This window comes from Sciurus vulgaris (genome assembly GCF_902686455.1).
Source record: "Sciurus vulgaris genome assembly, chromosome: 9".
In the NCBI taxonomy this organism is placed as follows: Eukaryota; Metazoa; Chordata; class Mammalia; order Rodentia; family Sciuridae; genus Sciurus; species Sciurus vulgaris.
Window position 1 is genome coordinate 54,512,264 of NC_136469.1, and position 26,223 is coordinate 54,538,486.

At 36.9% G+C, this 26,223-nt stretch overlaps 1 long non-coding RNA gene across 1 annotated transcript; it reads left to right on the forward strand.

The window, feature by feature from the left end:
• Positions 1-11,270: 11,270 nt before the first annotated feature.
• LOC306670165 lies at positions 11,271-24,458 on the forward strand. Its single transcript, XR_013766337.1, has 3 exons — positions 11,271-11,488; positions 13,068-13,225; positions 24,330-24,458. It is a non-coding gene; the product is annotated as an uncharacterized lncRNA (long non-coding RNA).
• Positions 24,459-26,223: the final 1,765 nt, after the last annotated feature.

Consider the following 26,223-nt stretch of genomic DNA (forward strand, 5'->3'; position numbering starts at 1 on the left):
GATTCAACTAGGATTTTAATAGATATTTTGCCAAATATGTAGATACCTTTGAGGAATACTGCCATTTTAACATATTAAGTTTCCTGACCAAGGAACATAAAATGTCTCTCATTTAATTTTTAATTTTTTCAATAAGATTTTTCAGTTTTGAGTGTGCATGTCTTGTATTTCTAGATTTATTTCTAAGCATTTAATTTTTTTGGATGTGATTGTAAATGGAATTAATAATGTCACTTTCATATTGTTCATTGCTAGAATAATTAATAATTGATTTTTCTATATTGATTTTATATCATGCAATCTTAAACTTTTTTATTTTTAATAGTTTTTTATTTGCTCTGATTTCCTATACATAAAATCATATAAACTTTAAATAAAATTTACTTCTTCTTTTTCAATCTGAACACATTTTATTACTTTTTATTGCCTAATTGTCCTGGCTAAAACCTCCAGTACTTGATGAATGGAAGTGACAGAAGTAAACATTATTGTCTTGTTCATGATCTCAAAGGGAAAAACATTCACTCTTTCACAGTAAGTGTGCTGCTGTATTTTTTTCATAGATACACTTTATCAAGTTAAGGGAATTCCCTTCTATTCCAATTTATTGAATATGTTTATTATGAAAGGGTGTTAAGATTTTTGTCAAATGCATTTTCTGCTGTTATTAAAATGATGGTTAGGGGGAGGTGATGATGGTAATATTTTTATTTAAAAATTTCTTTTGATGCTGGGGATCAAACCCAGGGCTTCATCCATGCTCCCGGACCTGGTTTTGTTTTTTATTCTATTAATATTGGGTAACACATTAATTAAATTCCTTCAGACATAAAATAGTCTTGTATCTCAGGAATAGATCTCATTTGTTCATGGTATATTATCTCTTTTAATGTTTCTTGGTATCAGTCTACTAGTATTTTATTGAAGATTTCTGCATCTATAATAATAGTTTCCTTAATTGTTTTTGTCTAGTTTTGGTATCATGGTAATGCTGACTTCATGAAATAAGATGGGAAATGTTCTCTCCTATATTTTTTGGAAGATTTTTGAAGGATTGGTATTAATTCTCTTCTAAGTCCTCAGGATCTCGGCTTTTCTTTGTGGGAAGTTTAAAAATTGCTAATTCAATTTCTTCTTATAGGTCTGTTCACTCTTTCTTATTGAAGCAGTTTATGTATTATGTCTTCCTAAGAAGATGTAGATATCATTTAAAGTTATCTAATTTGTTGATTCACATTTGTTCATAGTAGTCTCTTAAACATCCTTCTTAGTTTTCTAAGGTTGATAGCAAGTTTCCTCTTTTATTCCATTTCAGTAATTCCTTTTTTTTGAAGCTAAGGTTTTGTCAATTTTATTGTTTTTTTCCAAGAATCAAGTTTATATTTTGTTGATTTTATATATTGTTTTTCTATTCTCTCATTCATTTATTTCCATCTAACTTTTATTACTTCCTTCCTTTTGCTTGCTTAGGACTTAGTTTGTACTTCTTTTTCTAGTTTCTTAAGGTGGGTGATTAGGCTATTGATTTGAGATCTTTCTCTTTTTTAATGTAGGTGTTTGCAGCTACAAATTCCTAAACATTCTGCGAATTGCATCCCATGAAGATGAAATTCTCAAGCAAGTTATCACTGAGGGCAACTGAAAAAAATCTCATTAGAAAAGTCATGTAGATTTTGCGAAACACAGGGCTTAGAATTTATCCCAGAGCTAAAGGAGTATTCACCAAATCTTATTAGTCACTAGTTGAAGGTTAATCTTGGGAAATGTTAATTACCTGCCCTTCTCTGTAAGCTGGCCTCCAGAAAGAGGTCCCCCAAGCAAAAATCATAGTGCTGGTAATAAGAAGTCAGGCCTTATAAGCACATGAATGGAAAGTGTTCTGTACAAGGAACTGAGAGCAATGGTTGCAGCCACAACCAAATGTTGTGACATTTAATTAGCAGCAAGGTTGGAAGGTACAATGTTTTGTCCTTCATTTTAGAGTGCACAAGGACATGTCCAACATTGCCAGATCATTGCCTCCCTAAAAATCTTCAAAATATGTGAGAGGTACTGAATCTCTGTAGTTTTTTTTTTAATCTATGACTCACTGAATAGATGGTCTTGCTGTGGCAATACAACTACTTACTACTTCCTGTTCATTAGTCATCAATATAGGAGAACAACATAATGTTCTGTAGAATGCCAAGATGATTCATGTCTCTTTGTACTAGATTTTGACAGAAAACAGGAGGAATTACAAAGGCCTGGGATGAGAGAGTGGATGTTCATTGCTGTCCTTTCTGTACAAATGTGCGAGGCTTTGATTCTCATTATTGATGGGGATTTAAAAGAACATGCTCGCCAGATTAGCATCTACATACCAAATGTCACCACTTGATCAAGTGATTTTTTTATCAGCTCTTGTAAACATACTACATCTGATACAGACATATAATTGTGACTTTCATTTGATAATTTCATGGTTACCTATCATAATTGATTATGACAAAGACCACAATACCTATGTCTTTTAGGTCTTGATTGAAGCATAAAACTTATATTTTCATGGTGTGCAATATTGCTTCTGATTTAGTATCTTAGCTGGGTAAGGGTAGTTTCAAAGACTTATCTTTGGCCTTTCATAATGTTCTGATTGCATACTTCAGGAGATCATGTGAGTGTTTGGTATTGCTAAGTGTATCCATCCCAATTCTACACTCAGTGATGGGGAAATAAGAGACTTAGTTTAGACTCATTGCGAGATAGTGTTTGGTCAGGATGTAGCTGAACTTTAAAAGCCCCCTCTAACTGAATCCTCAGGGACTGAGGGCATTCCATGACTCTTTGTATTTGTGTTGGCCTAGGAGTGCAACTAAAAGTTCTTGAAAAGTTAGAGTCCTCTTCTTTCCCTACCACAAAATTTACTCTATTATATGGCTACTGGTCATTTTGGTAATAAATTTAGGATATGTTTATTACATATATTTGTTGGAGCAGCATATACAATATGCTTTCCTTAAAGGAGGTCATTCTCATCTTTAATAGTTGCCTCTTTGTCTAAGAACTGGATCAGATCTTACACCTGGTAGAATAATTGTGATGTGTAACTGTGGGGGCTGGTGTCAGCCTTCTGTTGGTCAGTCACTGATTTTTGTCTGTAGTCAGCTGCCCAACTGGCTTACCCCTAAGTACAAGGTGGTCCAGGTAGTCTCATTGCCATTCTAGATTTGCTCCCTGTTAGAGTAATCACTTTCACCTTGTTTCTGACTGTTGAATGTTACAACCTGGTCTCTACGTTTTTGGAATTCTGTCATGCCCACTGACATAATGGAAATGAGTTTCATCATAGTATCATTTCCTTCTATCTAGTCTGGCCACAGAGAAGACCTACTACTGATACTCTTAAAGATATAACTGGCTACACTTCTACAAAAAGCTTTTTTTTTTTTTTTTTTCCTATCATTTTAGTAAGAGCAGTATCCTCTGGACCTTCCTGAAGAACCTAGTCAAGATGAATTTTCTCTCAGTTCCATGAGCCTTCCAAATCCTTCTCCAATACTCTGGAGGCAATTCCAGCATATTTACCTTTATTGCTATAAGCCATGATTGTGACTAAGCTTTAAGGAGGTCCCTGACTCTGTATTAGAATGGGGTCCAGGTAATTTTGCCAGGACACCAATCCTGAGTCCAATATCAACTCTCTCTGCCTTTTAGGGTTATGTACTACCTCCTCGATTTAACCTTCAAAATCCACTTGCACACATATCCTATTCATTCCCTCCAGAGCATACAAGCTGGTGATACATTTTCAGTTCATAAGCTATTTCCTTCTGGAGTGGTGATAGGATTTCCCTACTCAGCTAACTGAGTTGTGACCTCAGTTATTGACTTGGAGTCTATAAGGAAAGCTGATGATGAGTCTGGAGGAGAAAATCTCATCTTGTGAGGTATTTGCTTCATGTAAGGTCTTGAAAGATCTTCAAGTAAGAGACTTCTATCTTGCAGAGGAAAGCTGTTGCTCATGCCAGCCTGGTGGGTCCAGGAGAACTTAGAGGTTCAATTGTATTCAGTAATTCAACACAGGTATCCCCATGTTAGGACTCAGGGTTCTGCTACTTCCTTAAAAAGCTGTGTCTCCAGGTTGAAGCCTCTCCAGGCTGCATGTTCAGCTTCTTCACAGGTTTAATATTTGACCTGGCTTTCCACAGACACTGCCCTGATTACAGGAGAAGATCACTTTGAACTTTCTGTGGAGGCCTTCTGATCTTCACAGTGTGCAATTAGTTGACAGTAGACCTAAGCCTATTATTCTCTTTCTATTCTATACTCTATTTTTTTCAAAACTTTTGAGGCATTTAACAAAAGTCAGTAAATTCCATGATCCTTTGATCATGGATTCCATTGCCCAAGATCAGTCAGTGCAAGACTTACCCTTTCTCTTTATTACACCCACTATAGGTGAGAATATTAATAATCAAATGATACAACTTGCTCGGTATTCTCACCATCTTGCTTCTCACCAGCAATTACATTATTGGTTATCAACTGAATGAAGACAATCCTGTGGTAAAATCTGATTTTAAGTTTTTTTTTTTTTTTCCTCTACCATTTTTGGTACTGATCACCTTTTGGTTTTCCTAAAGGCAAAGCCTGAAACAAGAACTTGAACACAATTAAAAAATGGGTAAGGGACTGGGAGCATGGCTCAGTGGTTGATAGCTTGATTGCTGCTTGCCTAGTATGTGAAAGGCCTTTTGTTCAATTGACAGCACTGAAAAAAAGAAAAAAATTAGAGTTTTGGTGGTGGTGGTGTGGGGGTACTCTACCATTGAGCTACATCCTCAGCTCTTTTTATTTATTTTGGTACTGGGAATTTAATCCAGGAGTGCTTTACCACTGAGCCATGTTCCCAGTCTTTTCTACTTTTTATTTTGAGTTAGGGTCTCAGTAAGTTGCTTAGGGCCTTGATAAATTGCTGAAACTGGCCTCAAACTTGCGATCCTCATGTCCCAGCCTCCTGAGCCATTGGAATTATAGGTGTGTGCCACTGAGCCTGGCTTTATTTTTTATTTTGAGAGAGGGTTTTGCTAAGCTGCCAAGGCTGGCCTAGAACTTGCGATCCTCCTGCCTCAGCCTACCCAGTTGCTGGGATTACAGATGTGTATCATCATGCCTGGCAAGTCTAAGGTCTTAAGAGACACTTCTCTAAAGAAGATATACATAGCCAAGTGTGCTGGCATACATCTGTATCTCCAGCTACTTTGGAGGCTAAAGCAGGGGGGTTGCAAGTTCAAGGCCAGCCTGGGTAGACAACACAGCAAGGAAAAAAATTCAGATATCAATAAGAAACGAAAAGATGTCCCACTTCACACATCATTGGGGAAATGCAAATTAAAACAACAGTGAGCTTCAACTACGTACTTATTATGATGTCTGAAATCCAAAACATTGACAACGCCTAGTGCTGGTGAAGACGCAAAGCAAAAGGAACTCTCATTCATTGCTTGTGGGAATGCAAAAATAGCTACTGAGGAAGACAGTTTGGCAGTTTCTTATAAAACGAAATACACTCTTATACAATCTTGCAATCATGATGCATGGTATTTATCCAAAGGATTTGAAAACTTGTGTCTACACAAAAATCTGCATATAGATGTTTATGGCAGGTTTCTTTGTAATTTCCAAAACATGGAAGCAACCAACCTGTCTTTCAATAGGTGAATGGATAAATAAATTGGCATATCTACACAGTGGATTTTATTCAGCACTAAAAAGAAATGAGCTATGAAGACACGAAAAGACATGGAAGAATCTTAGATGCTATTTTTCACATGAAGAAGAAAGGATTTAGGAAGGTCTAGTGCAGAGTTACAGATGTAAAAATTATGTGGAGGTGATGTTGAAAACATGGGAATGAAAGAAAACATCAAAGATGAGGTGGAGAAAATAAAATAATACCTGTTCTTGAGAGAACAAGGAAGAATTGATGGTCTAAGACATAGAGAATTAGGAGAGCAGGATGTCATGAAAATGAAAGAAGAGAAAATTCTCAGGAGAGAGAGTTATCTACATCTTCAAATACCAGAGAAATTCAGAAGAATGTGCACTAGGAAATATGCACTGTATTTATAATTAGGTCAACGTGGACCTGTGTGTTGGTAAATTCCAGTAAGGTAGTAAGGAGGGCAGCTGGATTACGGTGGGTTAATTAATCAGGTGAGAGGAAGCAGAAACACTTAGAGGCAACACTTCCCAGGTGATTTGCTAAGAAACAAAGCAGAGATATAATATTCAGGAATATAAGGAAAGGAGAGATTTTTTTTTTTCTTTCTTTCTTTTTTTTTTTTTTTTTTTTTTGGTACTAGAATTGAACTTGGGGTACTTGACCACTCAGCCACATCCCTCCCCAGCCCTATTTCGTATTTTGTTAGAGACAGAGTCTCACTGAGTTGTTTATCACCTTGTTTTTTTTGCTGAGGCTGGCTTTGAACTTGGGATCCTTCTGCCTTAGGCTTCCAAGTTGCTGGGATTACAGACATGCACCACCTCGCCCAGCTGGAGAGATGATTTCTTAGGTGGGTATTCAGGTTCCAAAACTCTAAATTGCTACTTCAGTTGACTCGTTTTTTATGGAGGAGTTAGTTCCTTGGCCACTGAATAGGAGTCTCCACTAGTTTAGGAAATGCCAACCTTTTATTTATCCTTCCACTTCCTCTTACAAAAGGAGACTAAGGTCACAACTTGGTTGTGTTCTACTCTAACCACTAGTGTGTAAGCAAGAAGGCAGGGGTTGTCTAGAGCCTGGACATAGGTGGGGAAAAAAAGTGATTAAAATAAACACAAAGCTTGTTTACGTATTCACAGGAAACTTCCCGCGACACATTAAAATGGAAACAAAGAGATCAAATTCGAGAGAGGGATGCAAATGTTGAATTTCCCTTAATCCGAGGGAGGCCAATTTTCTTTATAGTAAAAAGCCCTAGAAAAGAAAATTAGTCAAATGCACTACTGTTTTTGCTGGCTGCCAGCTTTTCAGCATCCGGACACATTGTTGCACTGATTTTCTCCTTCATTATAGCAGGCGGGGGCTTGAAATTCCTTGCTGAAGCAGAAGGGATCGGTGCAGATGCATATCATGGGCAATTGCAATGTGACTCACAGGCTGAGGGTGGGGATCTTGGGAGTTGAACTGAGGACAAAATGGGAGGGATTTCCCTTCCAGGCTTGGAGAGGTGTTCTTACAGTACACTCACTTTTTACGCATCCTGTTTTTAATGAAAGTTTACCACTTAGTTACACATGCTTCATGTAGAAAGATCGTGAAAGCGCTGGAGAAAGTTAGTACTTGCAGTTTTTTTCTGTCTTTCCTCACTAACTTTTCCTTTTTGCTTTGCTGTGATCCTACTGCTTCTTACTTTTTTTCCCAAAGCTTCCACTTCATGTTTGAGTTTATAGCTGAGATTGGTGATGATGATATTATTACTTAGAATATGTAGAATGATTCTTATTGGGGAATCTAAAGAACTATGTATAAAGATCTTAACCTTTGTAACACTTGATAGGGGTATTTGGGGATATAATTAGGATTAAGACTGACATCGTATTACAGGAAGAATCGGGTAGGCAGCTTTCCACCTTCCTCCCTCTCTCTCCCCCACTTTCTCCTCTCCCTTTTCTTTCTTTTTCATCCTTCCTTTTCTCTTTTTTTCTTCTTCATGTTTTAGATATAGCTGTTATCTTTTAAAAGCTACTACGGGCATTACAGGAAACAGAAAAACAAAAAGAACAAAGTCATCTAGTGAAGAGAAGCTTTGCTGGACATGTCATCCTTCCTCTTCTTAATGTTAGTATTTCTACTCTGGTAGCTTGATTTTCCCACAGGGTTATTATGAGATTTCATAGCACATAAGAGTTTTAAATTTCATAAAGTCCAATGTATTGTTTTGCAATTACAGTGATCATTCCTTTGCTATTTTGGAGGGAAGATCAAAGATGATATCACTGAAGGCAACACAGCAATTAACTTCAATATTTCTTTTTTTCTACCTTGCACATGAAACTGAAGTAGGAATAGTGAATTTTTTGGTACTGGGGATTGAACTCAGAGATGCTTTACCACTAAGCCACATCCCTAGGCCTTCTTTTATTTATTTATTTATTTATTTTTAATTCTTAAATTTTGAGACTGGGTCTTGCTAAGTTACTTAGGGTCTCACTAAATTGCTGAGGCTGGCCTTGAATTTACAATCCTCCTGTATCACTGGGATTATAGGCATGCACTTTTCACATATATATTTTCTATGTAATATTGTTTAGTATTTTTCCCCCTAGGCCTTAGATATAAATTTGCTCCCACTTAACCCACATCTGTAAACATGATGCTATTCCATTGCTTCCAATTAACATATCTCACTTAGTGAAGCTTTATCTATTTCCCTAAAATGTGGAACCCCAGTTCACAAAAGTTCCTCATCTATATCTGGGGGACTTTAATTTTTCCAGATTCAGTACATCCTATCTTGATATCCCATAACCTGTGAGCTAAATTAAATCTAACTGAAACCCAAGCCTGTAAAATGGAAGAGGGAAAGAGAGAGTGGAGAAAGGAGGAACACCATGTTAATACATGCAAAAATATACTTCTAACAGTCACAGACACTAGCTGAATGTTTAGTGACTGAGCCTTAAAATCAACACTTCCACAAAGACAAGATCAAAGCTAAATATGACCAGCAAGGAATGAATTTTAGAACATAAGACTGAGTCTAGATTGTTATCAAATGTTTCAATTATTATAAAATTTGGTGGCCTACTTAAAAGTTATTAGAATATAAGACAACACTGGCTCCTGGATTGCCCCTGTGGCCACCATACTACTCATTTATGTTACTAAATTATCACTTTCCACTGAAGCTGAAAGAGAAGCAAGATCCCTTTTTTTCCTAGCTGTGCCAATAGAGTCTTTGGCTGATGGGGATGTTATCACCACAGTAACTTTTCATATATTTTTGAAAATTCCATGTTGCACACTAGCTCTTCAATTTTTGATACAATGTAGTTTGAGGATATTTAATATTCACAAGTTTAGATACAAAGTCAATCTACTTTGTACCCAATCTGGAAGATGCAGGGATTGTTGGAGGAGACTTTTGAGACAACCATGTTAGGCTCACATGTCAGGACCAGGTAGCAGGTTGGCACAACGTGTTAGGTGAACCCCTCTGTCTGCCCCAAGGTCTACTCTGAGTTGAGATGTTTGCTTCTTGCTTCAAGGACATTACCGCTCATTTGTCCACTAATACAATTTGCATTATCTAAATTTTCAAATGGAAAAAATAAACCTGAAATAGAACCTCTCTGTTAAACCTTCTTTGATCCCTCTAGATAGTTCTTAGTCTTCCAAAGGTTGACAGAGTGTGTCCTCCTGCCACCCACAGATTCCCTTCTTTTTCTCCCCTCCCACAAGAGCAGATAACATCAATAGTCTCACATTCTAGGTGTTTGCCCTTTGCTGACGGGTCTGTAGGCCCAACAGCTTTCTGGAACCAAACACTACAAGAACCTGCCTTGCTTCTTTGGTGGGGACAATTGAAAAAAGGACATTCTATACCATCTCTAGGTAAGGCTCTGCAGACTTGATTATCTAATATTAAGATTATCCATCCCTTCCCAGTGACACCCTATATAACCAGCTGTCCCTGCTGGTTAGACATGACCAAGAGCTTGCCAACTGCCATCATTTTGGATTGCTCCCTGATGTGTGATTCTGGGATGGTGGTCACACTGGTACTGAATTTTCTCAGGGAAATTAGTGTTTCTTTCAGAAGAGTTGCTTCTTGCTTGAAGTTAGAGATGAAGAGAGAAAAGACTCTCTCCCACTTCCGCCAATTTGGGCAGGACCATGGCACTTCCCGTGAGACACTATCATCCACCCTCCACCTACAAATTAGCTCAAGGTTTTATTAGCTAATCACTTTCACTCAGTGTTGTATAGATTACAATAGCACATTAAAGATGCCTAAAGACATTTAAAGTTGCAAATGCAAGGCAATTTTACTAAAATGGAACCTAAGCTTGACACTCTTGGCTATAAAGCAGAATTCCGTTCAAGGGGTTTTAGTTTCATTGCCGAAGTGATGTTGCATGAAGATTATCAACCTTTAAATAATACTCCATTCACGACTTAAATTTAGTTCAAGACCAGTGGGTGTTTAAAATGAAGCACAGAGCTGAAGTCTTTATTTCTAAAAGAGTGGCTGCAGATGCTAATTTAGATTTACAGAGAAAGACAATGGCCCATGACAAACTAAGCAGAGCATCTGGGAGGCCATTGGTATTCTGGGAGGACCCTTCTTAATTAAGCTGTACACCTCCCTCTCCTACTCTCAAGACCCAGCAAGCGTTGTTTATGGTGGATAACTTACCATTTGTTATTGTTTACATTTTCCTCCTTCAGTTTCTTGGATTTTTATTTCTGCTAGCAAATTCACTGGGTGGGTCTTCTCCCAAAGGAAGGATACACTAGAATTAAAAATTAATTTCTTCTTCTGAGCCTAGATGTATAGAAATTTTTTTTTCCTTTGCTGCATATGTGATAAAAGATTCTTTTTATAATTTTCCTTGTGTCACTATTTTCTCATTGAGATACTACAAGGATTGTGGGCGAATGCAGGTATTGGGTTTGATTCAAAACATCAAGGAAGCCCTATTTATAGCAGAAGTTCAATTCTTACAGACTCATTCACTCCAAGGTGCCATTCTTTTATTTCCTTTCTTATTCATTCTCTCCTTCACCGCTATCCTTCTCCCACTCTTTCCTACTTTACTAGCATCCGAGTTTCCTTTACATTTGTCCAAGGTCATATTTTGTAGCTGATTGGGTTTAGGAAGTGCCTAATTATTGGTGGTACAAAGGGTGTTATCTGATCAAAACCGTGATTCTAAGAAACGGAAGTGATTGAACTGTTCACAATTCTGGTTTTCAGGGAGAGGGCCAGTGCTTCAAATGTGTTTTCCCTTCCAAAACTCAAGTTGAAATTTATTTGTCATTGTAACAGTATCAAGAAAGGGACCTTTATGGGCGGTTAGGCCGTAAGTGCTCCACCTTATGAACAGATTAATATATTGTTGTAAGAGTAGAATTTGCCAAAAGGAATAAAACCTTATGTTACACTATTCACCTGAAATTTCCTATAAAGCCTTATAAATTTGGCTTGTACTTTGAACTTAAAAATTTAGCATTTGGATTGTTATTCTGTTTTTTTCTTCTTCTTTTGGTGCTAAGGATCTAATCCAGGGCCTTGTGCATGCAAAGCATGTTCTACTACTGAGCTGTGCTCCCAGCCATGTTATTCTGGCTCTTAGTATTTATTAAACCTGTAACTTTGGAAAAAATTCCAAAAAGAGAATAATAAGAAATTCCTCAAATCAAGGGTAAGAAGTAACTCAAAGGACAGCTGTGAAATTTGTGAAAGGATGCTACAAACAGTGCATATTTAAATCGAAGGTATGTTCTTACTGTCTCAAGAATCAATATTTTGACTAACTCTGTATCTTCCTAAGCATGGAGGCCATGAATAGATGGAAAATTGGGAGTTTAAATGTCAGGAATTTAAATTAAGGGAGAGATCTTAGGACAGTCCAGAGAGAAGTTGGGATTAGAGAAAACAGAAAGGTCTGGATAGATGGAAAAACATAAAGAGGGTATCCTATGTAGAGAAAGTGACAGAAGTGAAAATAAGTTCGTTCTGTCATCTTCCCTGTTCCCAATATGCCAGGCACTGCACTCTATGCTACAGTTATAAGCAATGAGACAGTATTTCTATAATTAGTGACTCTGAAATCATGTAAGGAAAGAAAGAGAAGATGTACCTGACTGGAGAAGGTGTCTGGGAAAAGTGCAAAGTAAACTTTGCAGGTAAATTGAGGTGCATTGGTAGAAGACTCCATTTGTAATTATCTTACACATAATAACAAGTCACTGTGGAGTTGTTATTAGGTGAGTGGCAAAATTAAGATGGTATTTTGCATTGATCAATTTAACTGAGGTATGCAGACTAAAGATATGAAGACACACAGAGAGATAAAATAATATAAAAATAACTTAGAAATGAAGAGAGCCTGCATTGAACTGTCCCTGATTTTACATGAAAAGGAAAGAGAAAGAATCAGAGGTTTAGAGCAAGGGTCAGCAGATTTTTCTATAAAGGACCACATAATAATATTTAGAACTTCGTGGATTATACACTCTCTTTTGCAATTATTCAGTCCTGCTCCTCCAGGTGAAAACAGCCACAGATGATAGAAAAATGAAAGAGCATGGTTGTGTTTCAATAAGACTGGCAGTAGTGCATCAGCTGCTTTCTATTGTTATATGACCTCTGATGAGTATAGATAAAATGAGAAGGTTTATTTTTGTGGGGAGAGAACTCTAAGTTTTGGTTATTCCAAGTTTAAAGTGATAAAAGAGAAATTCAAATGGAAATATCCTGAAGGCCTTTGGAAATTTAGGATCGGATTTGAGATTGAATTGGAAGAGAGATTCTCCTTAGATCCAGATTTGAGCCACTGGAAATGAGAAAGTAGCTGCATATCTAGGGTCAAACTAGGAACATAGAATCCAGCAGTCTACCGAATGCAAGGAATGGGTTAAATAGGGGGCAATACAGCTAAAGAGACAAATAGGACACAATGTGGAGATTAGGAACAGGACAAACATATGCTTCTAAAGAACCACATCTTGCCAGGCATGGTGTTGCTATAATCCCAGGAACTTGGAGACTGATGCAGGAGGATCACAAGTTCAAAGCCAGTCACAACAATTTAGCAAGGTCCCAAGTAACTTAGTGAGACCCTGTCTCAAAAAAAAAAAAAAAAAAAAAAAAAAAAAAAGAAAAGAAAAAAGAAACAAAGGGTGAGGTAGGGCTGGGGATATGGCTCTGTGATTCAATCCCTACTACTGATGGAAAACAAACAACAAACAAAGAACCACATCTCTTTTCTCCATGCCCCTTACAATGGCGTATTGCAGTTCTTATGAAGAAGCAAAGTCTACTTTTCCTTTTTATTTTATTTTTTGGAATAAGGTCTGACCTCATGACTTTCTCTGACCAATGGAAGGTGTAGATGTGACATTGTGTAAATTCTGGGACCTCTAGAGAAGAGGTCCTGCAGCTCCTGTCTGGCTCTCATGAAACCCTCAGACCATCATGATGTCAAGAAACCCCGTCTAGCCTGCTAAAGTGTGAGAAGTCACAGGGAGGAGAATCCAGTCAATAGAATAAACAGCCAACCATTTAAGAGAAGCCATCTTGAACATCCAGCTCCAGTCAGGACATCAGAGATGATACCCCAGGCAGAAAGAGGAGGGGAGAGAAATATCCTGACTTGCCCTGCTCTTTACCCGCTACCTTCCCTCAGAGCTTTCTTCCTGAGCCTTCTCTGTTCCTCAAGTGTCTCCATTTGGATCAAGCAAATGGAGTAAGCTGAAGGGGGGGCGGGATAAATCTGAAGGATAAAGTGGAACTGGGAAAATGTCCCCATGCTCAGCACAATGGATTAAACACACGAAAGTGAGCATGACGTGAGAGAAAAGCAGAGGCTTACACTCTGTTGTGGCTCTACAGAAGGAAGCAACGGGCGTACAGAAATAAATCAGCCAGATGAGTTGGAGTGGCGATAATACTATGTTGACCTGAAATGAAAGATGAGAGAATTACAAGGAAGAAGGAGAGGTCTGATAAATGGTCTAAAATACTGCAGAGTTCAAAGAGGGTGACTGACAAAAGAGATGATTATGTTTGATGAGATGTAGTAATTAGTGACCCATGAGTGACCTACAAGCATAGATTAATTTTTCCTTCCCAATCTGTGGTTTGAATGTCCTCAGAGGTTTGTAGAAATGTTACAGGGAATTCCACATTAAAAATGGCAACGGTAGTATCTGTTTTGATTTCTTGAGTGTTCACAATTCTCTTCTTCTTTTTTTTTTTTTTTTTTTGTATTACTGGTATTAAGCCCAGGAGCACACTACCACTGAGTTACATCCCCTGTCCCCTTTTTAAAAAATTTTTGAGACAGGGTCTTCCTAAGTTGCCTGGGTCAACTCAAACTTTCCATCCTCCTGCCTCAGCCAGTTGATTATAGCTGTGTGCTACTGCATTCAGCTAAAAAACTCGTTATTAGATGTCACGTTCACAGATTTTTTTCAAAGGTAATAAGTTTCTGTTTTAAAAAAGTTAGAGGTAATACAAATTAATATTTAATTCTGTTTTATAAGTGTTTAAATTAAATAATGGTGTGATTATTTTTTTTCCTTTCAAAACCGATTACTTTGAGTCATGTAGAGTGTATTGAGTTACTGGGCACATCTATGGTTTGAGGTGATTATATTTATAATTTAGTCACTTACTTGAATATCTCTAGCCATGGTGTTGATTTTGATTACCACAGAGCAAAGAATTCTTTTTATTCTTAGGCATTTTTAAAGTTTATTATCCATGATGAGAGTGTTGATCATGACAAAAATCAAAATGAATACTGAAGTAAAATGCAAGTTAATCAAGAATGAAAAAAATGATAATTCTGCTAATTTGCTTCAAAGTTATTCTATACAATATTTTAAAGTTGTGTTAATAGAATCACAGTTTCACTATAGCACATCAAAATCTCTCTAGCACTTCTAAAATAAGTGAAAAAAGAAAACAAACCCCAAAAGATATCCAATTCATTTCTTTTAGTTATCACAGCTAATGATATAAATATCTGTTTTTCTTTTCTTTCTTTCTTTCTTTCTTTCTTTTTTTTTTTTTGGCATTGTGATTTAACCCAGGAGCACTCAGTCACTGAGCCACATCCCCAGCCCCCCCCTTTAAAAATGTGTTTTTTATATATACATTTTGGTAGAGTGTATTTTGACATATGATACATAAATGGAGTATAACCTATTCTAATTAGGTTCCCATTCTAGTGGTTGTGCCCGACGTGGAGTTTCACTGTAGTATTCACATATGAACTTAGGAAAGTTATGCCCAATTCATTCTACTGTCTTTCCCATTCCCATTCCCATCCCTCTCCCTTCCCTTCATTCCCCTTGAATCCACTGAACTTCTATTCTTCCCTCCCCCTTCACTCTTACTGTTTTAAAAAAATTCTTATTTGTTCATTTTAGTTATACTTGAAAGTAGAATGTATTTCAACATATTATACACACATGGAGCATAACTTCCCATTCTTGTGGTTGCACATGGTGTGGAGTTATGCTGGTCATGTGTTCATATATGAACACAGAAAAGTAATGTCTGATTCATTCTATTAGGTTTCCTATTCCTATCCCCCCACCCTTCCCTTCATTCCCCTTTGTCTATCCATAGTATTCCTATTCTTCCCTGCCTCTCTACCCCCTTTATTATGTGTTAACATCTGCATATCAGAGAGAACATTGGCCTTTGGTGTTTTGGGATTGGCTTTCCCAGCCCTTTTTAATTTTTTTAAATTTTGAGACAGGGTCTCGCTAAGTTACTGAGGCTGACTTAGAACTTGTGATCCTCCTACCTCAGCCTCCTGAGCTGCTGGAATTACAGGCATGCACTTCCATGCTTAGCAATAACCCACATCTGTTATGAGACATTTTTAGAGAAGCGCTGCCTTTGATATTTTGCATATCTTGATTAAAAACAAAATGTAGATGCTATATTGTTCCATTTATATAAAATTATGAAAAGTGAAACCTAAACTCTAATAATAAGCAGACCAGTGGTTCTTTGGGAGGCATGTAGAAACAAAGCAGTCCAAGGGGAATTTTTGGGTGATGGAGGTGCTCTGCATCTTGATTGTGAAGGTGGTTATATTGTTAAATTTAATGAACTCTATACATTTACCATGGGTACATTATATTGAATGTAAATTAGATCATAACAGATTAAAATGTATTAATATAACTTGGCTTATTTAAAAAAATATTTAACAATTCCAGATATGAGGTTATAAATGTGGATTTTTTGGTATAAGTTCCAGGCCCAGGGCAAGGTAAATGAGGCACTCAGGGCACCAGATCTAAGGAGGTGTTCCTTGCCAGGCTTCCGAGAGGACCAAGCCCACCCTTGTCCCTAAGAGTGAGGGCTCATTTGCCTCACCCTTTCTGATGAATTCCCAGAAGTTAAAATTTCATACTATCTTTTAATATATATTTCTACTTAAACACAATATTATGAAATGTGTCGCCATTAAATTTATTTGCCAAATACAGCTTGTTTTCTCTTGTTCTTAATCCTGGTATGTTTTGCTGGGCTTCTTGAGTTCGAGGATTGCTCCCTTTCAGTTCTGGAAAAGTCTCAACCTATCTCTTAGAATATTGCCTCTTTCTCACACTGATTAGATGTGTGTCAGAACTTCTCACTCTGTTTTTCATATCCTTTAACCTCTTATTCATGTTCTCCATCCCCTCTCATCTCTCTCTCTCTCTCTCTTTCTTTCTGTGTGTGTGTGTGTGTGTGTGTGTGTGTGTGTTCCGAATAAATGATGATTGAATTTTCTCTGGTTGTTTAAACCCATTGCTTACCCTTTCCACTGAGTTTCTAGTTTCAGTGATGATTATTTTTTCTTCAGGGTTTATTTGTTTCTTTGTCAAATCTGCCTGGGCATTTTAACACCCTCTTTATTTCTTAAAAAAATATAGACATTCTTTATATTTTTAAACATAGATAATAAATATCCCCCAAATGGTAGAAATTCAGTTTTGCTGACTCATAAGTCTGAACCCATACATAGAAACTCAGAAATAGAGTTTGGCACAGAGTAGGAAATCTATAAATATTTGACTTTAAATTCAATATTTATAATCTTTGAAGATCAGGTTCTGTTATTGTTTTTGCTGACTCTTGCTAATGGTGGCTTGATGCCTTGGGAGATGTTCTTTCTTTCCTTTTTTTTCTTTTATGGTCAGCCTATGTTTCTTAGAACTTTATTTGGAAAACTTTTTGTCCTGTGTTTAAGTTCCTTTGGAAATTTTCTGTATTTATTTTTTTCAGATACCTCAGAGGCACTAAAAACCATGGGTCATTTAAAAGTAAATTCTCAGCTTGGAATTTTTATGCCTTACCCAGGTATCATGAATTCTAGTCTCAAAAATACATGAAGATTAATTTATGATTAAGAATTCTCATGGGAGACATTTTCATTTTCTTTACCTAAGGTTGAGCCAGTATTTCTTACCCATTTCTTCCAAAATGAAGGTTAGGGTCATAAAACTAGAAGAGCTGAGTTCAGATATTTAGAGAACTTTGAAGCCAGTGTATTTCCCTTATACAAAATGCCTTCAAATGACTTGTATTGTGTTGATGTGTGAACCCAACTTAAACGAGATCTAGAATGGGTAAGCGAGTTAGAATCTATAGGAAACCAGTCATATCCAGCTGTTAGAATGGAATCAGAAATGGGACGGGGACAGAAGTCTGCAGATCATTACTGGGTCTTTTTGGTTAATACCTCTGAATTCATAGCAGGGTTTGGTGGTAGCCTGGTGTTGCTATTTGTCCACAGGTCAGGCTGTCAGGTGGGAGTAATGTATATCAGAATGAGTAGGACAAACCAGATCTTACTGGTACCTCTGTCTTGAGCAACCATCATCTCCTGAGCATAAGGGTTGCTGGTTTACTCCCTCTCCCAAATCTCATGCAAACTTCTTTTGTGACCAACACTAACCCAGGGAAGAGACTAAAGGGGAAGAGATTCTGGAAAATGTAGTTCCAACTTATCTAAGCAGTAATGGCATAGAGCCACTAAAGAAGGAAAGAATTGATACTCTATATGTCAGTTGCATCTCTCTACCATCTCTGATCAGAGGATATGTAATGCTTCTGGACTCCTCAGAAGTGACCACAAGTTGCCTGGCTTTCTCACCTCACAAAGTACATTCAGAGTATGGGAAGTTGTATGTGTGGGGCACCTAGTGTTAACAATGGATTAATTGTCCTGGGTTGTTGGTTGGTTCCAAAAGCAAAAATGTACAATAGTTTTTCATCCTTAATTCCTATAACTTTTTAAGGATCCTACTTAAAACCCTCTAACAATGGAAAGCTGTATATTCTGGAGCACAGATATGGTAGTGAATACTTGCCATTGACTGGTGAATTCAGGAAGGCTGTACAAACATGTGGGTGACTGAGGTATTAAGAGAGAAACAAGACCTTGACAAGTCAACAAGACTCCCCTGTTCTGTGGGCAAAGGTCATTTGAAACCCTGTAAGCTCTTTGTAGAATATGATCCTGTATCAGCCCACCTTTTTGCTTTTTGTAAAGGCTCTCGGAAAGATGTGACTTTAATTCAAGGTCTGCAGATTCTTTCAAAGAACAGGTATAATGTAAGTCTAAGGTCCACTTCATTCAGAATAGACCTCCCTTGTTTGTATGGGATAATAGGGCCCAGGCTGTGTGTCTCCTTCACCTCCAGTCCAGAGCATAAGAAGAATATAGTCTGAGCTGCATCATCTGTCAATTTTCAGCTCTTCTGGGCAGGATTCACTGTTTTTGCTAATAATAATTATTGTCTTATTTAATATTAAATATTATAGTTGTTATGTATCGTAATCACCACAATTATTCCTCTTGGTCTTCCCTTTCTATCTGATGCTCTGATGATGTTTACCATTTGTAAAGTACTTCACAAACATGTTCCCATTTCCTGCTCGTGACAGCCCTGGGAAGGAAATCTTTACCATTTCTACTTTATAGATGAGGAAATGGAAACTCAACGGAATGAAGTGACTGGCCAGGACTCTCGCCATCAATGTCAGAGCTGCACTCAACTCAAGTTACTGTTCTTTATAGTTTATCATTTTTTTTTTCTATTTTTCAAAATAAGAGTGATTATTCCTATAGCTGACATTTGCTCACTTATACAGTATGAAACTTTTTTTCCAATAGAAATTATGAGAAAATCACCAATTTATGCAAAATTTAAGCTGGTAGGCTTAAACAGGAAATGTGACAATGACCTACCAAATAAATTACTGAATTTGAACCCCTTTTCATCTTCCCTTAAAAGCAATGTCTTGGGATCAATTTTCCAGGTAAATTATATATTCTTAAAAAACTGATTAAATATGGGAACATTTTCATTTCTTAAAATGGCCAGCCCACAGAGATGGATAGAAGATACTTCCTTTTGCACACACGAACAGAATATAAAAAATGATTCGTCATGCACTGATAATTAGAGTACAAAAGAAATGTGACTATTTTTAAAGCACCATTTTTCTCTGTAAGACCCACAGCTTGCCAACCTCTTACAAAAATCTATTCACCTGATATTGAAAGCTCCATTCCCTGTACCAAACCTCAATCTCTGACCTGAAACATAATGGCAAGTTCCAAGAAAATGATGCAGCCGCTGCCACAGTGCAAGTCTTTGTTGTTTGCACTAATCCTCACACGCAGTCATCTCTGAATAGAGAGGCAGGTGCTGCTTGAAAAAAAAAAAAAAAAAAAAAGGTCCCCACAGTAAATGCCAGCAGCAGTCAGAGCACATTTACATTTTTGTGTTTCGTGAAGGAAATGTTAGATAAGTTTGGAATCTTGGAATATCCTTCTGCAGATCAGCACCCACTTCCCTTCCACACTGACCAATTCCAATATTTTAAAACTGTGTTTAGTTATTAATTCATACAGATGGATAAGATTCAGGCTTCCCGGTAGATGACAAAACAATGACAAAGAGAATAACCATTGTATATTTCAACTAACGGTCTGGCTTTAGAATTAAAGACTGCTTGAAGATTCCCATTTCTTATTATTTAGAAAGATTCTCTGGAGTTGCTCTTTGCAGATACAGCAAATTCTTTGACAGGATTAAAAAAATTTGGAGAGGGATTTTAGATGAAAGTGTCGCGGTCTGCATATCAATGCCAGCTACAAATCAGCACAAACAATTGTTCTGTCATTAGCAAAGCCTGTGAACAGGAGCAGTCCTAATATTAAGCCTTCTGGCGCTCTCATTGGATTTGTTGGACTTGATTGCATCCCGTTACATTTACAATCTGTTTTGTGTTATCGGCACATAGACTGACAGACTTTTAAATTCACATTTAGAAAATTTGAGAGCCTTTAAAAAAAAGACAAAAAAACAAAAAACAAAAAACATAAAAACAAAACAACAAAAAAATTCCCCAAACACTTCCCGAAAGAGTAATATATCAGCAGCATTGATTTACACTTCCAATAAATAATATTTAGCCACTGGAAAAAAATAATATGATCCATTTAATTCAAGGAATCTTAGAAAATGAGACCTAGATTTTAAGGTTTTATCTACAATTTTGTGCATGTATAGTTAACGCTCTATACCATAGTTCTTTTAAATAGGTAGGCCATTATTTGTACTCCTACCTATAATAGTATAAATAAAATAGACAAGAATTAATATGTTCCAGTGCTTTGGTCCTCTGAGCTGAAAGGTGCTTTCCCTTTGGAAATTGTGATTTCCAAATGTTATCATCATTCAGCTCAGACACATGAAATAGCTAGTTGCATGCACAATAAAAATAATAATGAGGATGAATTCCTGTTTAATGAGTATTTATCATGTGCTGGCCTTGTAACTATTTTATATTTGCTCTCGCTTTTAATTCTCACAATCACACTGTTATTGTATCTGTTTTATGTACAAGGAAACCATGTTTGGAGAGGTTAGTTAACTTGTTCAAGGTCACACAGCTCTAGGGTCATGAACAGAAGTCAAACTAAGGTTGATCACTGTCCAAAGTCTATGCTCAAGGTAAACCTTGAAAGTCGCTGTCAAGGTCATATTGCCTGAGGTTATCTTTCATGATCTGTTTCCCAAATAATATGCACTCTTTACATTTATGTTTCTGATAGTCATTTCTTCATGGAGTGGGAAAATCATGAGGTAAGGATTTCCTACTGATTCCTATAACCCACCTCTATCTTTCACCAAGGAAAAAGCTCAACAAATAGAGCTTCAGAGATTTTGCAAGACTTTTCCACTAGGATGTAGGTCCCATGGGATAAAACAAGAATGTGTTTTTCTCTGTAGAATTCTAAGTTGTTATATCAGAATAATTGGAGAATTAGCAGAACCATGAACTAAGTTGCTTGTCTTTCTTATTTGGCTCAACATATATAGCTGCATATGACATTCAGGCCTCATTCTTATTGATTAGGGATGAGACAATTTAGACGTGATAGCTGCCCTCAATAGAGAGAAATCTACTAACGACTCACTGTCTAAAACAATACGGTAGTAATAAGGGTAGGGATAAAATTCATTATAGATTTAAAACTTTTAACACTAGAAAAGATTTTTTCTTTTGGGGAATAAAATTATTTCAACTTGAAAGTTTCTTGAATTCTTGAAGTAAAGTTCACTTTACAGATAAAGTTCTGAAAAAATGAAATATTCAAGTTTCTATAGTCAAGGATCATTTTGGATAGCTGGATTATCATGGATAAAATATTTAACCTCTATAAACTTGATTTTTTTTCATATTTGAGGGTGGGTAATAATTACTATCCCAAAGAGTTGTGAGGATGTAGAAAACATTTGTAAAGTGCTGAAATAGTAGGCACAGAGCAGCATAGCTTGGCTTTATCCTACTTCCTGTCATAAGTCCTATTTTTCTTCTTTTCTGAAGAACAAATGGGAGAGAAGCATTTTAGTTAGTAATAATAGTTGTAGGGCACAACACATTTGGGGGCCATATCTACAGGTAATAAGTGCATTCTGCTTCCTTCCTTGAGCTCTCTAAAATTTAGAGTGCTTAACCCTGCTTTTAATGAGAAGTGGGGGTTGTTATAAATGCAGAGGGGGCAGCCTCCTTGTCTACCTGTCAACACAGGAAACAAGAGGCACTGCATTTCTTTGTAGGACACTCAGGGGCTTTGCTTATTATTTTTCTATTATTTGCAATGAACATATAACTTCACAGTTGCTAAGGCCTACTCCGTAGAGAGCTGAGCGAGGCTTTTCTATGTATATCCACTTCCAGTTTTTCTAACAACTAACAAGTTATGAGCATAAGTTATAGAAATGGTAGCAGTACAGAGTTATAAATTGTATGAATCAGAATCATAAACTTTGTTTCTTCTTTTCAGGTGTCAATTCCTTACTGTGATCAGAAGGTTCTCCCTACTCCTACTGCCCCCAACTTTCATCTTTCGCAAGAGTTTTTCCCCAGTAAATATCTTCCATGTGTAATCTTATTTTGGCATCTGTATTGGGATTGATCTGAAGTGACACAGTTGATACCAAATGTGTTCTTACAAATCAGGTGGTAAGATAGGGCTTGGGCCAGGCTTACTCACTGCCTGACAGGCAAAGAGGACCACATCCCAAGAGGAAAATTGGGCTTAGATAATCCCTGAGGCAAGGTGGCAGTCTAATTATTGGAAGTTTCACCCATGATGACATACAGGAACACCTCCATGGAGAACACACTTGCAAGTGCAGTGAGTCAAGGATTTGAAAGATATTGGAGTGGGGAGCACAAAGACAGAACAGTTGGCTGATTATTACTGCTATATTGATACTTTGCAGTGGGATACTGAGAAAATGAGTGAGGATCATTAACACATAAACCCTAAGCATGAGGGCCAGAGCACCTCTTTGGTAGCTTACAAAGAGGCACTTATCTCCTGAAGTTAAATAGTGAATAGATAGAATAGTGAAGGACAGACTCAGGCCTTGATAAATAGAGTTCCAGATGCTCCAGAGATATGTAGATGTTCAACCAAGGCAAGTCTCTTATGAATCCTGGTTGGGAATGTCTAAGGTCTTAAAACACAAAATAGAGACATCTGGGGTGATGTCACTGGAGGATTTTGTTCTATAGATATCCCTGAATATTTAAAGGTATTATGTTCCCCCATAGTAAGAGTTGCCAATCCTTGGCTATAGGACATACACCTTGTGAGTTTCAGGAACCTGCCATATTAGTGAAGTATTTGAAGTTCCAATGGTTAGGGACATGATGGAATATCTCTCCAATGTGAAAGTTAAATTGCCACTTCTTGTATACTGATCACAAGACACTGCCACATATACCTGGTTACCCTGCAGCTTTGAGTGGCTACCAGAGCTGGAAAGGGCTCTGTAACAGATCTAGGATATATTGGGGTCTGGGTTCTAGTGCTATCAATCCATCAGACCCTGTAGTTTTGGAGATGTATAATGGTAGGAAAAGATGTGGTTTGGAGTTTATGGCAACCTCCGGTGGGAGACTGTCAAGGCAGGACTTTGAGGTTCTAGAGCATGACATCTCTTTGAAAAGTAGGGCCTGGAGCAGCATTGAATTCTATTAGAGATGGAACCCTTGACCATGGGGTGTCAACTGGGTCACCATTATGAGCTATTTTCTGTTGAATTGGCCAAGTCATAAATATGGACAGGACTAGCAGCAATCTATCATTAGATAGAAATGTACATCTAGAAATGTCACACAAAATGACTGACATTACACATAAGTGGCATGAACAGCGAGCCCAGAAATGCAGGTCACACACTATAGTCACCCCAGTGACTACACCTTTCTGTGTCTGTAGGAGGATCCTGACCAGTCAGCTGAAGGAGAAAGCAAAAACCTGAGCTTGGTTTATGAACTGGTTGACTCAGGATGTGGAACAGAAAGTGACTGTGTGACAAGTATATTTATCATAGCTACAACCTATTGATTACAATTTGACTAAAAGTGGACATTTTTTTAAACTTATATATGTCTCCATTTTTTCTTTTTTGAAATTTCCCCACTAAGAGTAGAATTTTAAAACATTCATGAAACTTATAAATTATTTGGATTACAGTTATATATTCTCATATTTTTTTTATCCCAGACCACCTAATTTATGATAATAAAGTTTTTAGACTTTTACTTAAATATTTCCATCTGCCCAGCAACTGGAGTCCATCTGGAATAATGTATTTTGATCAAGTTATATGGGTAACTCAAACCAGGATCACTCATCTGAAGAGAAAATGGTTGTATTTCTTAGGTTTCACACATGAGCAAATTGATCTATAGCTGTGAAATGAATAATAGTGTTACTCGATTATCCAGATAAATGAAAGTCTTGGAAATTACATAGTTGAATATTTTGCATTATTATTGCTATTTTCTCTGGATTTTTCTTTGGGAGGGCTTTTTTCCTTAGAATTTTTCTTCACTTTCTCCTTTATTACACAACAACAATAAAAAAAGATCTTTGTGTTCATATAGGGTTGGTAAGCAGCTCTGTAATGCTCCATGGGTATGATGACAAGTAACACACCTATTAAAGTGAATTCATAAGCTTGAAGTCAATGTAGTGCCTTTCTAATTATTGACTGATTCTCTCTCCAGAGGCAATCACTTGACAATGTGGGATACAGGGCAACTGGATCATGCTGGATGCAGTTTTTTTCATTTCCAGTTCACGTGAAGACATGGGACAAGTTCTGAAATCTACATGACCTATGTTTGGCCTGACTCCTTCACTGTACATATGTTATGACCTCTGTAAGTCATTCAGTTGGTTTGTACCTCAGTTTCTTCATCTGTAAGATGAGAAAGTTAGAGTAGGTTGTCTTTGTGTTTTTTCCTAGCTTTGATTCCAAATTTCTAGAAACAGATTTTCGAACCCAATTAAGACTGTCTGAAATGAGTATCTACTGCCTCAAAAGTATTTCTTCCTAAATGGTTTCTTAAAATTCTGTTTGAAGGTTAAATAGATGATATATGCATCATGACAATCTTTTATGAATTGTGCTAAGTCTTCATTATTAATTTGTTATTCTCTCTCCAATAAGATGACATTAAAATGTTCCACTGTAATATTTTTAAAAAATTTTGTGGCAGAGTCAGACCTTGAGAGATATTGATCATATTTTAAAAACTCAATTATCTGAATAGATGACACATGCCATCATTTACATGGTAAATCTAATAAAGAAATTTCTTAAAGATTTCCCGTACAGAGTGTACTCCCTTCTCTGTCCTTCCCCATCTACTGTTTAGTGGTCCCATTTCAAGATTTACTCAAGCATTTTAAAAATCCATTTACATTTCTGATATTTTTGAAGTGATAAATTTCATAAATTCATTATAGAGTTAGCATTTCCTGGTATTTGTTTAGAATTCACCTCATGCATTTCATTCTAATATTTGTCTGTGTTCCCCATATCCACTGATAGGAGAGTATTTAAAAAAAAAATTTCACACTGCTGATAAACAAACTTCTTTTGAAAATACATCTGGGAAGAAATAAATATCACAGGAGGACTGGGTTTGGAAACCCATTACATGAAGAGTCTGGATGCAACATGCACTGCTTATGTGCAAGAAGGGAATTTGCTATGATCTTCCTAACACTAATGCTTATAAAAGTGTCTGTCCTAGAGCGAACACTCAGTAGATGTTTGCTGAGTAAATGAAGCAACCAATTTGGACATGTTTTTTAAGTTCAATGCAGATGGTGACTATGAGGCAAAAAGATTATCTCAGATATTTCCTAGCTAGCAAATGTCATCACATCCCTCTCTTAATTTTGGAGATTTTATCATGTCTAACAACAATATTATGTACTAAGATCTGAAAACTATTTTATTGGTTATAAGGCACTGAAAATATGATAATTAGTGCAATCTGGATGCTCTTCCTGTTGGAATTATATTGATATTATCATTTCATTTTGTTTATCTATTTGTTTCTCATAATGGCATTCCCATCCTTGCACTTAAGTAGAAAGCTTCACTTGTTATGTTTGTTTCACAGTTGATTCCATCCTCTGACTTCCTGTTTTCACAATTGGCCAGCCAATCAAATATATCTGTGGTTTTAAAGCATGTGTCAACTGAATAGATATCAAGAATAAAATGCACATATACATCCCCAAAGACCTCTGTTAAAATCAGTAAGATTGCACAAGGCAGGAACCTTGGATAGCATTTTAACAGAAGAAAAATGTCAGAAATTAGTTCATTCAGTGTAGTATCCAGGCTTTAATAAGCCATTTCTTATCTCTTTTGGCCAGTGAACAACTTCTAATTGGTAAGGGTCCAAGGTAAGGCAAACAAACGCAAGGGGACCTGTCTGCCAGGCTTTATACATCAGCAAGATAGCCCTATCGTCCATCAACCGACAGCCTTCAAGTTGACAACAGGAAAAATATGACTCAGCTTATACAAAAGGGGAAGTCCCAGCGTTGGTCTCAAACAATGGGCCTGTCATTTTATTGCTTTTCTGGTCTGTCTTTCCT